Genomic DNA, 14237 nt, shown 5'->3' with positions numbered 1-14237 from the left:
AGGATGGTTTCACTTTGTCTACGACGAAATTGATTTAGAAACTTTTTTTTATCAAATTCTTCAAATTAAAAAATATGTAAGCAAATACTTCAATAATACTTGCTGTTTACTTCAAAATTAATATGAATGACATTCCGAACAGGAGCAACAATCACGATAACAGAAGTTGGTATGAACCTGGCTCCCATAAGAGGTATAATACCAAAAGTTATTATGCAAAACACTTTAGTCATAACATGCTCAGGTAGGGGAACGGTTCGCCACTTCATCTCACAGCTCCTATTTTCATCCTATCAAAAACAAAGCAATGGAAAGAAATTTGGTTTGTTTATTATTTTTTTGATTTTTTTTAGCAGTGAGCACGCATGTTGACAAAAAGAAGCGACGAATTTGGTGCCGTATTTCTTTGTTTAGCGATGAGATGGATATATGTACAGTGAGATGGAGATCGGAACAATTCCCTATTTTAATACCAGTCGTGTAATGCGTTTGGTATTGTAATAACAGAACATGTTATACCTGAAGTATTTTGCTTATCACTTTTGGTAGATATTATTGCTTTGATATTTCACCTTATGCACAACTAGTTCATAACTAAGTAAATAACCAATAACAAAATTAGTTATTATTGAGTTATTTTCTCCTGCTCGGGATGTTGTAGTATAGGGCACTGCACGGGAACATCCCTTTCTTTTTCGTTCCTCATAAACTTGGACGTTTACTGGCCTTGTTGTTTTCTAATTTCTTTGCAGCGAGAAAGAGACAAAGTAGTCCGTGCAGTGCCCTATATTCGGATGGACGCGGCCTACTATGAATAGGATGGGAATGGGAACATAAAAGATGAATTCTTTGAATTGAAAATTAGGAGTTATTTTTACACTTACTCCAGTGGAATGGGGTAAGTGAAAATCTAAGTAATAAGTAGGTAGTGGCATAAAATTGATATCAGAACGGTAATTGCTCTGAGTATCCTTTGTACATTAATTTTATTAGATTAACGGATAGGTCCTCAGGGAGCTTTTAAAATAGCTATGGGGGCCGTTTTTTTCTTCTCGACAACTGTGAGAATCTGAAATAGGCAGAAAAGGAACCATCTAAGCAGATGCCAAGTGTCTTACCTGTCCGCTGGTACGAAGTCGAAAGTCACAGATTGACTTACCACCAGAGCGAACCTACTACGATGGCATTGGAGGAGCGTGCCGAACATGCAGTAGTGAGTGTAGCGTCATGGACCATAATTAACAATATAAATAAAAGCAGAAACAAAAAAAAAGAAGAAAGGAATTATTTTGAAATTATTGAATCAAATTTTAATTGATAAATTGCAGTTTTTATCGATTAAAAAAAACGACCACCCATTGTTACTTTGCGAGGTCCCTTATTGCTATACACGTCATTCATATCGAGCCAAAAAAAGAAGAAGATTACTGCCTATTAAACGAATCTATGACAAAAGGTCGAAAGGATAAAAGGTCGAAAGACAAGAGGTCGAAAAGACAAAAGGTCGAAAGGACAAAAGGTCGAAAGGACAAAAGGTCGAAAAGACAAAAGGTCGAAAAGGACAGAAGGTCGAAAGGTGTATTCTAAAGAAATTTGTTAAATGCATTTATTTTCAAGCAGAGATAACACACTCATATCATCAATCAAAGTTGAAGAATGAGCAATTTTCAAAGAAGGAGTAACTACTATTAACCAATATTATGAATATCTAGATAGTTCTGTTATAGATAAAAAAGATTGCTAATTTGAGAAATGAATAAAACTTGTATTGCGCGAGACAGAATTGTCCTATACAGTTGGCAAAAAAATTGCTCTTTTATTTTCCACTTTTTTAAACAATTGAAAAAAAAATCATTGAACAAGTGCAAATAATAGATTTTCTAAATGTCACTTTAATCTGTCTAAATAGTGCACGCCGCAGCCACGCAAGTGCGCGCATTAAAAATACACCGGTATGTAAAGGCATAGTTTTGCCAATTGTGTAAGGCAACTCTGGTGCGGGATTGATTCTCTCCGTTTCAGTTTCTTGTCTATTTCGACTTTTTGTGCTTTTTGACCCTTTGAAGGCAACTCTGGTGCGGGATTGATTCTCTCCGTTTCAGTTTCTTGTCTATTTCGACTTTTTGTGCCTTTTCACCTTTTGATCTTATTGATCTTTTATTTCTTTGGGCCTTTTGTCCCATTCGACGTTCTGTCCCTTTCGACCTTTTGTACCATTCGACGTTTTGTCCTTTCGACCTTTTGTCCCTTTCGACCTTTTGTCCTTTTCGACCATTTGTCCCTTGACCTTTTGTCTTTTGACGTTTTGTCTGTCGACGTTTTGTCTTTCGACCTTTTGTCCCTAACCCCTATTAAACTGCATGCGCTGCAGAGCATCAGAGGCAGGCCACATACAGTTAAACCTCCTTGAGTCGATGTTCTATGACTCGATATCGACTCATGGAAGCAAATTATGCCATATTAATATATTTTCTGGGCTACTGTGATGGTCCCTTCAAACAGCTTCCCGAGGATTTTCTATTCCACATCTCGATATTTCCATGAGTCGATGGTCCCTTCAATATCGACTCATGGAGGTTTGACTGTATAAAGATTAATCTTATTCATAAAGATTTTTTCATATTTTTTGATAAAGATATATTTATATAAAGATTAAAGATTTTTTGAAGAAATAAGATTTTTCAAGATTTTTGGGCATTTTGAATTTTAGTGTTCGGTGTTTTTAAATTTTCGGCCGATACTATAATCCGATACTTTGGTCGATACGGCAGCTTTCACTCAGGTAAATCTGCCAGCTACCAGATGGCTATCGCTTGAATCCGTATTCAAAAAGAATATTAGGTTTTTTGGAGCTAATTATGTTTTTTGCTTCCAATCTAACTGCGATAATATAATTAAACTGTCCAGAGCATCCTTCATCACCTTAACGATCCCATGACAAACCATTCACTCAACTTTTTGCAGTACGTCCTACCGCGTTTAAATGAAGTTAATCGTATTGTCCAATCGGAAAGCCCTGAGTCGACACTCGACGAACATGTACAGTGGAATCGAATCATTTTAGCTGATTCTCCTTTCCAACATCTTTGAAAAATGTCTTTATCAAAGACAGCTGTTTTTCAAACTTTGAACAAGCTGTTAGAGCAACATCTCCGCGAGAAAACAAAGATCTACGTAGGGGTACACGCTTAAGGACATAGTTGGAAGAGTACCACGATGGCAGTCAATATGGCACCGGACCTTCCACAGGTCAACCCCACACCTCCCGCACTCCTCTCCCACCAACATTCGAATGCATCGAACAGCATCGAACAAAAGTTTAATATTCAGATTACTAACCTGTTCACAGTATATTTATGTACTTCCCGTGATAATTAACATGTTTCTTCAAAAAGTCCTATGCATTTCGGCTCGATGTATAGCCTAAACCAGCAGTTTCGTGCCAATTTAACTGCCGTCCGCGGTTTTTTGGTTTATCACTGCACTCCACTTCTTCTCAAAGGGCATTGCAAAAATCATATTTTTACGCACTTCTCCGCACATGAGCAGCCCGAAATGTGGATGGAATGCAAATGAAACATCACTTTATGAAATCAGTCACTTATTTGACGCGAAAACTTAATAAAAACTGCTATTTTTGTTCGAAAAAAAAGACTAAAAACTGATCGCGGTGCGAATGTAAACACCGGTACCGATAGCAGCAAACTAATAAACAGGGTGGCTCAAAACTGATTTTGCTCCGCCGCGCTCAGTCGATTATGTTTCATATTTTGGGTGTCGTTCGCTGGTTTCGGTTGGTTTGAATAGGGGCTTAACGTGCTCAAGTCGTTTCAGGTTTGTATGGCAGTTGACATGGTGAGATTGAATTTTACATTATTCTGATTGTGGCACTCCGTGATTGGGCGCTGGTGAGGGGAAGACCATATGACTGGAGGAAATTCACGAGCTGTAACACCTTAGACAATGCATATTAAATGGACGTTCCAGTAGTTGGGCGTCGATTTTACTCGAGGTTGCAAATCTTTAGCATGATAATAAAGCCCCCCATACAATGTCGGCGGAACAGAAACGGAACCGGAAAATTTGACAGTTAGCACATCTATTCTTTGTCAACTTAGCCGTTTCCGTTCCGCTGACATTGTGTTTGTGTAATTCAACAAAATAACCAGATTTTTTTTTCGTGATACATATCTATCTCACCAGGAGTAGATACTTCATACAAAAAGTGTGACATGAGGGTGAGCAGAGTGTAAAATGCTATTTCAACGGATCTTCCCTAAGGTGCGTTCAGTGAAGTCTCTGGAATGTTGCTTTCAGCTATGTGGGTTCTCTTTTTCGCCAGCGTTTGGAGGGGAGGCGCTGTAGCCAGTGTAATGAATGATTTAGTTTCCCATAATAGTTTTCATACAAACTTCATTCGGCTTGTTCTTAATCAGTTTTTGTTCAAATCGGCTTTTGGAGGACACTCGGAGCATGGGACAGAATCAAGTGAGCGTGGTGGAGCAGGGTAGTTTTTTGAACCACCCTACTAATATTCTTTGTTTTTTCATAAATACGACACCAATACTACTACAGTATATGACAGTTTGTATTGTACCAACACTTTCAAAGCTTTGTTTTGGTACTTCACCCACCTTCACCTTAAAATCAATAACACAGAGATGTGTTTGCATCACACAAAACGGACCTAATGCGGAACATCCCCTAGATGAGCGACAGTTACAAAGACAAGAATATGGCCCTAAAAAATCAGATCGAAATCGAAATCGAAATCGAAAATCATCATCATCAATAGACATAGCCCGCTGTCATCATTGAAATGCAGTATGAAAAAAAAAAATTATAGCCCGGGACATCCTGGCTACGATCTGGCGATGGTCCACACAATAGGATGTCAGTAGCCTGATATAAACGATAAAGACGGATCCATAAAAAACTGAAAAACGATCCATAAATAACATCTGAATGTTCCTTAAAATGCTGCCATAAATCCATAAAATAGTTAATGAGATTCCATTAAGAATAATTTTTCGATCCATAACTAAGCTAAAATTTAGCAATTAATTGGGAAATATGTTCCATTAACATGGTCAAGAAAAAAAAATACAATTCTTGCTATTTCAGACCGCATCGTGATTTCGTGCTGTGCGGTTCTTTCTCTCTTTGCGGAAGGAAGTTTTTAATACTACCCGAAGCTATTTTAATTTCAACGGTGCTTCTTAGCGCTATTTGTACCCACTGATCCCGTTACGATCTTTGCAAGGACCCGTGCCTTCGTTTTACGTTGGACTCGTTTGCGGAAGTAAAATTCCGACAAGCGGTGGTAATCCTGCAGGGACACCGTTCTGGGAAAAAACCTCTTAGAAGGTCACGTCTCCACGCTCAGATATGAGCATTAATAAAAACAAGAGGAAGGGGGAGTCTCTGAATTCTCCACTTCCTTCAAAGAAACAAGGTTTCAAGACCGTCTTGCCAAAGCGCGGAAAAAATAGAAGGAAGCTGGAGAATTCAGATATTCCTTCTAACTCTAATATTGAAATAATTCTTCTCCAATCGAACTGAGCAATCAGTTCGATTTGATTAATGATGAAATTGAGCAAATCGAATATACCTCTAGCCCAGGTGATTCGATTCATGCGAAAAAGCAAAGGATTCCGCCAATTGTGGTGGTATCTGTTGCCGAGTTTACTGGCTTCCGGAATGAGATTTTGAGTAACCTTCAGGGGATCAAGATTTCATTTCAGATTGCTAGGAAGGGTGACTGCCGCGTTTTGCCGGGATCCTTTGACGATCGCAAACGTCTTCTTCAGTATTTAACTGAGAAGCGCCATAAATTCTTCACATACGACGACAAAACTGAGCGATTATTCAAAGTCGTCTTGAAAGGTCTCCCCAGTGATGATAAATCACTGGATGAGATTAAAATTGAAATTTCTCAATTACTTGGATTTTCACCAGTCCAAGTAATTAAGATGAAAAAGAAATCCCACTCTGGTACTTCCCAGAGGGGCATTTCTCAAGAATTTTATTTAGTTCATTTTAACAAAAGTGAACTAAATAATATGAAAAAATTGGAAAAGGCCTGTATTATGTCCCATGTCCGGGTTACATGGGAACATTTCCGCAGGCCTGGGGGAAATTTTCAAAACCCCACCCAGTGCCGTAAGTGCCAAAAGTGGGGTCATGGAACCAAACATTGTCACATGGATGCTAAATGCATGATTTGTGGTGGAACCTCTCACGCCAAGGACGCATGTCCTGTGAGAGAAGATTCCAATAAATTTAAGTGCGCAAACTGTGGGGGCAATCATAAATCCAATTTCTGGGAATGCCCTTCACGCAAAAAAGTTTTGAATTTCCGTGCAAAATTGATGACGGGAAATTCCAATCGGATCCCAGATTCGACGGGTAGAAATTTTTCAAACGCTCAAATTTCGAAACCAGTTACCGGTCGAGCAATTCATACCCACCACAATTCACAAACAAATTTTGCCGCTCGTCAACGGGTAGCAAGCACTTCAGTAAATTCCAATTTTTCGAATGTACCTACGTATGCAAACATCGTTGCTGGTAGACAAAATTTTTATACCCATGTCCCAACGGAAAACAATGGTCATGTTGCCGATTCAGGTAGCATGACTGCTTCCGATTTTGATTTTTTAACTGAACAATTGCATCACATGATTGATGAAATGTTCAAAGCAAATACCATACCAGAAGCTGTTCAGGTTGGTATAAAGTACACACAAAAAATTGTTATCGGACTCCGTTTTAATGGATCTAAATAATTGTGTGAAAGTTCTAAATTGGAATGCCCGCTCTCTAAAGGGTAAGGAAGATGAATTATTCAACTTCCTAACAGTTCATAATGTGCATATTGCCATTATAACAGAAACTTATTTAAAGCCCGGACTCTCCATTAAAAGAGATCCAAATTATTTTATCTACAGAAATGATCGTCTTGACAGCGCCTGTGGTGGGGTCGCCATTGTCATTAATAGACGTATCAAACATAAATTATTTTCTTCGTTTGAAACCTTGGGAGTTTCTGTTGAAACAAATTTTGGTCAATTTTCCTTCATTACAGCCTATTTGTCTTTTCAATGCAATGGGCAGCAAAAGAATTTGTTGAAAGCTGATCTTAAAATTCTGACTCGCAACAAATCAAAATTCTTCGTAATTGGTGACTTCAATGCCAAACACCGTTCATGGAATAATGCTCAAAGCAATTCCAACGGCAAAATTTTATTTGAAGATTGTTCTGCGGGATATTGTACTATTCAATATCCCAATGGCCCTACTTGTTTTTCTTCCAGTCGAAATCCTTCTACAATTGATTTAGTTTTAACGGATTCAAGTCAGCTGTGTGGCCAATTGGTAACTCATGCTGACTTTGACTCTGATCACCTTCCTGTGACATTTGAAATCTCACAAGAAGCCATTTACAATCCAATCAGCTCTACTTTTTGGATTGGACTTTTACTTTTGGGATTTATATAAAACATATATCGATAGGAATTTTGATGTTAATATTCCTTTGGATACCAAAAGTGATATTGACAATGCGCTCGTATCTTTGACAAATTTAATTGTCGAAGCCAGAGGCATTGCAATTCCTAAATGTGAAATTAAATTCAACTCCATTATTGTTGACGACGATCTTCAGCTACTGATCCGTCTTAAAAATGTGAGGCGAAGGCAATACCAAAGAACTCGCGATCCCGCGTTGAAAGTTATTTGGCGAGATTTGCAAAATGAAATTAAAAAACCTTGATTAATCCACCTAGCGGTGATGATGCCTTTCCCGCTCGTTCAAATGGGTTGACAAACATATTAGAAAAGTCTAATATAACACTAAATAGATCTTATTTTTCAAATTTGTTTATGGCAGCCCTTACTTTGTACCGTTAAATGCACAAAAACGATCCATAAATAACATCTGAATGTTCCATAAAACGCTACCTCAAATCAAAAATAGCTCAGGCTTATCCATAAAGAATAATTTAAAGACCCATAACTAAGCATAACTAAGCTAAAAAATATATAAAATAATTGTAAAATAAGTATGTACCTTTAAACATGATCAAGAAAAACAATATCATTCCTGCTATTTTCCCATGAACGTATGACAAATGATCCATAAATGTTTGGAAAATTATTCATAGAAAACTACATTTGATAAAAAAATGCAATTTTGCGCAATTTTATCGTGATTATGATCCATAACTTCGGTGATATGATCCATAATTTTGGTCAATTGACAAACTTTTTCTGTTTTGAAGTCAGAATCCAGCTTAGGCTTCTAGCACCTTCTGAAATAGTATGATTCTTCATCATATAGATAAGAATTCATTTTTTGCTAATGAGCAGTTCCGTTTTTGTCAATGCCATTTAACCACTTTTCAATTAAGATTTACGATTTTGATCCGTCTTAAAAAAAGTCTTAGGAGAATTCTACTAGGGTTGCTTTTCTTCATATGGAGAGCATTTCGGAGTGATTAACTGAAGGTTTGATTAAAATTGATTAATTTCAATTTTCTTTTGTATATATTATACTGAACTGATCTAAAATTATTTATCAGATCACTATGGTAAACTATCCCTGAACAAAATCTGATAGATTACTCGTAACAGAGCTGGTGTTACCTAAATCAGCATACTTGTGCCAATAATGTGTAATACTTTTATATCATACTGATTGCATACCAAATATTATTCTATCAATGAATCAAAAATCGTTGTTTACGTTAGTGTAATGTGTTATGGATTATAGCAAGGACGTTTTCGATCATTTTGTAATATAGGTTCGATAATTTAGTAGTTTGTGAATAACTCATTCTAGAGGTTAAATGTCGAAAAATATTCGCATCAGAAGTCCACCATAAAACACGTTTCAAAATTTAACTTCTGGTATGAGTCATCGACAAACTAAATTATTAAACTTTGATTACTACATGATCCAAAACATGCTTGGATTGTAGAAAAGTTTGGATACATTTTCCATTGACTTGCCAAAACGAAAAATTCTCTCCGAATCCTTCCGAAACTCAGCTTCTCCCACATAATCCGAGTGCTATTTGAAATCTTCAAACAGATATGTTGTCGCTATGAATGGGTTTTCAATTAATTGGTCTCGTGAAGTCCAAGATTTAGGATTCATGTATAGCATGAATAATTAACTATCAAAAACACAGAAGGTATGCAAGCGAAAAGGTACGATTATAGTGAGTTAAAATTTATAGAACATCAAAACCATTTACTAAAATAAATTGTTTTATTTACAAACTCATTGTTAGCCCAGCCATGTTTTACATATACTGTGCCAATATGAATTATTTGCTGCAACGCCAGGAAGAATGCATTACAGTGGATTCAAATCAAATGTTGAAATTGATTCTGAAGTTGCTTCCATGCACACCAAAACATTATGAATATTAGGTGACATATCTGACATCTGACATTATGACACAAAAGCACATGACGTTAACTCAATCGTATATGTTTTTCAACGTCAGATGATTTAAATATGCCGCGGAACCTAAACACAGCACAGGTGCGTTGCCGCACGAATGCAAAAGCAGCCGATGATGCAAATTGAGTATAAGCTGTTATACTTCGATCATCACATGTCCAAGAAGCGGAGATAGCCAAGAGGTAACGCTTTAGGCTGTCACTCAGCGGGTCTATGTTCGATGCTCGTCCTTGACTCTCTTTTGTTTAATGTTAAATTTAAACATTTTTTTGGTTAATACCAATAAATTTTATTCAATTTTTTTTCCATAGCTCAATATCAAATTTTTAAAACGACTTATCTGCATTTTTTAAACAAAGATTAAAACATCGATTTGTCAAGTCTGAGAGACGAGAGCACTCCCATGCAATCCAACACCACCAACAGCTAGCCGAAGTATTTACCTATATGTTAAACACACAAGGATGTTATCGATTATTTAGTAATCTGCGTTCGATCATTTAGTAGTTTGTTAATAACTCATTCCAGAGGTTGAATTCCAAAATGTGTTATACGGTGGACTTCTGATGCGAAGGTTTTCTATATATCTGCCTAATATATCGATGTTTAAATTCCACCATTGAAGGAGTTACAGTGCTAGTTGCAGTGACTTATACCAAATGATAACAAAATTCCAATCATTCAATATAAGCTACTGCTACTAGTTCTATAGCTCTATTATCAGTATAATTGAAACATCGAACTGTTGGGCAGAGTTGTAGATGAACCTTTGAATTAGAAGTCCACCATACTACACATTTTGAAATCTAGCCTCTGGAATGTGTTATTGACAAACTACTAAATGATTGAACGCAGATTACTAAATGATCGAAAACATCCTTGTAGTGTAGATATGTAGCCTACATGTCTTTTAATCGAAATAATGAAACTTTCATGTTACCAATCTAAGAGAAAATTAAATTTTGAACCCGAAAAATCAAACTATTTTCGGCTAAAATGTGTTTTAACGTTTTTATTATCATTTTAAAATTGACGCCCTATATCCCTTGCCGGGTGAAATAAAAAAGCATCATCTGGCCCCCATTTTGTTTACTTATACTGACTAATAATAACTAATAAAAAAAATGTTATTAACATTTAGTATAAGTTATTACAAGCTAGTGCTTTATCTCTGTTATTAGTTAAATTAAAACAACAAACTGTAGGACAGAGCTGTCGAAAAATATTCGCACCAGAAGTCCACCATAAAACACGTTTTGAAATTTAACCTCTGGAATGAGTCATCGAGAAACTAAATGATCGAACTTAGATTACTACATGATCCAAAACATGTTTGGATTGTAGAAAAGTTTGGATACATTTTCATTGACTTGCAAAAATGAAAAATTTTCTCCGAATCCTTCCGAAACTCAGATTCTCCCACATAATCCCAGTGCTATTTGAAATCTTCAAACAGATATGTTGTCACTATATGAATGTTACAATTAATTGGTCTAGCGAAGTCCAAGATTTAGGACTCATGTATAGCATGAATTAATTAACTTTCAAAAACCACACAGAAGGTATGCAAGCGAAAAGGTACGAATATAGTAAGTTAATGCTTATAAAAAAACAAAACCATTTAATAAAATAAATTGTTTTATTTACAAACTAATTGTTAGACCATCCATGTTTTATATATACTGTGCCAATATGGATTGGATTGGTGGATTCAAATTAAATATTGAAATTGATGTTGCTTCCTGCACACCAAAACACTATGAATATTGGGTGACTTATCTGAATGAATTGACACAAAAGCACATGACGTAAACTCAATCGTATATGTTTTTCAACATCAGATGATTTAAATATGCCACGGAACCTAAACACAGCAGCCGGTGCGTTGCCGCACGAATGCACAAGCAGCAGATGATCAGTGCAAATTGCGTATAAGCTGTTATACTTCGATCACCAGGCTTTAACCCTTAAAGGCGCAAGGCGATTTTTTTAGAAATCGTCGAAAATATTTTTAACATAAACAACCATTAAAACCATTAACATTAAACGTATTTTCGGTTTGTTGTTTTAAAACAACATTGCGCATTTAAGGGTTAAAGAAGTAAAGATAACTAAGGGGTAACTTTCTAGGCTCTCACTCAGAGAGTCCTGTGATCGACGCTCGTTCGGCTCTAATTTTTTTTTTCAAAAACATATTTTCTAGTATAATACCAATGAACTTTATACAATTTTTATTTTCTATAACTCAATACCAAATTTTTAAAACGAATTCTCTGCGTTTGTAAACAAAAGATTAAAACATCGATTCGTTAAATCTAAGAGGCGAGAGCACTCCACGCAATCCAACACCACCAACAGATAGCCGAAGTTCACACCTATATATCAGGCTACATATCTACACATGTTGTTTAATCGAAATAATTAGACTTTCGTGTTGCCAATCTAAAAATAAATTAAATTTCGAACCTGAAAAATCCAACTATTTTCGGTTAAAATGTGTTTTAACGTTTTAACAACCATTTTAAAATTGACGCCGTATATCCCTTGCCGGGTGAAATAAAAAGGCATCATCCGGCCCCCTTTTGTTTACTCGCTTTCGTCAGGGCCATGCGGTGTGTTGGTGATGCTTCCTTCTGCGATATTCATCCGACGGCAAGCGAATGAAGCGAATGCAGTGCCGTTCGCTCCCGCCGAAATGTGCTTGCATAGCGTCCTCACGCACATCAGCTGCGCTCCCATACGCTGATTGAACGCCGCTGATCGAACTCGTATGTAGGGTACGCGAGCGCATGATAGCAAAATAATAGAAAAAATGGGCCTAATTACGTTTAGTAAAGAGAAACGTTATTAATTATTGAACACATTTCTTTTCGTTAAAGGTTACCCAAATAAACACTTATAGGGCGATCATGGCCTCAGTGGAGACAATGGGGTCTTAATAATATTGTTCATCATTGCATTACTTAACGTTTGCTTTACTTGAAGCGACACGTTGTAATTGTGCCATTATGAATACTAATTGAAAACAATAATTTCTCCAACAAATTGGCTTTCCTACCTATATACTGCCGCCGCAAGCGTAACTGTTCCATATTTTCTTCCATGCAAAATCAATATTGGACGATTATGCTTTGCGACGGCAGTATAGTGGAGCCTCATTTTACCTCCAAAAATTTAGATTAATTATTAAGACGAAATGAATCCAAATTCATTTCTAGCAAATTCAAAGTTTGTCTATTTGTTAATGCATTAAAACTATCAATTTCGAATTATCAAATATATATTTTCTTTCTTGGATTCAATAATACTTCCAATATTGGTACTGTTACCCTAGCAGAGTGAACTCTGTGACTTTGAAAAGAAATGAACACATACTAATTTGATAAATACTGTACGACTTCTGTTTACTCATATCATGTGTGTTCCGATGGTTTTGTGGTATGGCAAGAGCCTTTCCACCCCAGAGGTCAGAAGTTCGAATCTAGGTGTATTCAGTTGAGAACATTTTGCTATTTTTTATTTGCAAAAAACAGTTTTTGGCCATAACTCCAGATTGCGATGAGCTATTGATCTAATTTTCAATAGCAAACAATGGGACTGAATTCCGCGTCGTCTGCAACTTGTTATGAGCATATCGTACAATGGCAAGTTCAAAAAAGTGTGTCTACAAAATTTTGTACACATACACATACACACACACATACATACATACACATACAGACATCACCTCAATTCGTCGAGCTGAGTCGATCGGTATATAAAAATCTGGCCTCCGGGCCTCCTATCAAAATTTTGTTTTTGAAGCAATATTATAGCCTTTACGTGTACACTTAGTGTACGAGAAAGGCAAAACGTTTCATTATTCTGAGAAATACCAACTTTGAGAATAATGTCTCGAAGTTGGATCCCAGTTCGAAACCCTTTTGAAATTAACAAAATTCTTAAAAAACCTCAAAAGCCAATTCCAGCAGTTCGAGAGTGCCCATGAATTTTAGTCTAGGTCTCACTAGTCCAATTGAGGATCAGGTTACACGAAGCTTCGAAGACATTCTCAACCAAGAGAATGTTTTTGACCCTTCGTTGGGAACTAATTTGGATGAAGTGAGATCTATTACTAGAAAATTTAAAAATATGAAAGCCCCGGGTGATGATGGTATTTTCTACATACTTATCAAAAAACTTCCTGAGAGCTCTTTATCCTTTTTGGTTAATTTATTTAACAGATGTTTTCAATTGGCATACTTCCCAGATAAATGGAAAAACGCCAAAGTTGTTCCAATTTTGAAGCCGGACAAAAATCCAGCTGAGGCTTCTAGTTATCGCCCAATCAGTTTGCTTTCTTCAATAAGCAAACTGTTTGAAAAGATTATTTTACATAGAATGATGGTTCATATTAATGACAATTCTATTTTTGCTAATGAGCAATTTGGTTTTCGCCATGGGCATTCAACCACTCATCAGTTATTAAGAGTTACGAACTTAATTCGGCTCAACAAATCTGAAGGATATTCGACTGGAGTTGCTCTTCTTGATATAGAGAAAGCATTTGACAGTGTTTGGCATGAAGGTTTGATTGTAAAATTGATGAATTTTAATTTTCCTCTGTACATTATTAAACTTATTTACAAAATTATTTATCAGATCGTTCACTGCAGGTAAACTATCAGAATTCTAAATCTGATAGATTACCTGTAAGAGCTGGTGTTCCCAAGGCAGCACATACTGGGCCCATTTGTATAACATTTTACTTCTGACTTACCTGATT

Source organism: Armigeres subalbatus, unplaced genomic scaffold, assembly GCF_024139115.2.
Source record: "Armigeres subalbatus isolate Guangzhou_Male unplaced genomic scaffold, GZ_Asu_2 Contig507, whole genome shotgun sequence".
NCBI lineage: Eukaryota > Metazoa > Arthropoda > Insecta > Diptera > Culicidae > Armigeres > Armigeres subalbatus.
This window is presented reverse-complemented; position numbering follows the sequence as displayed.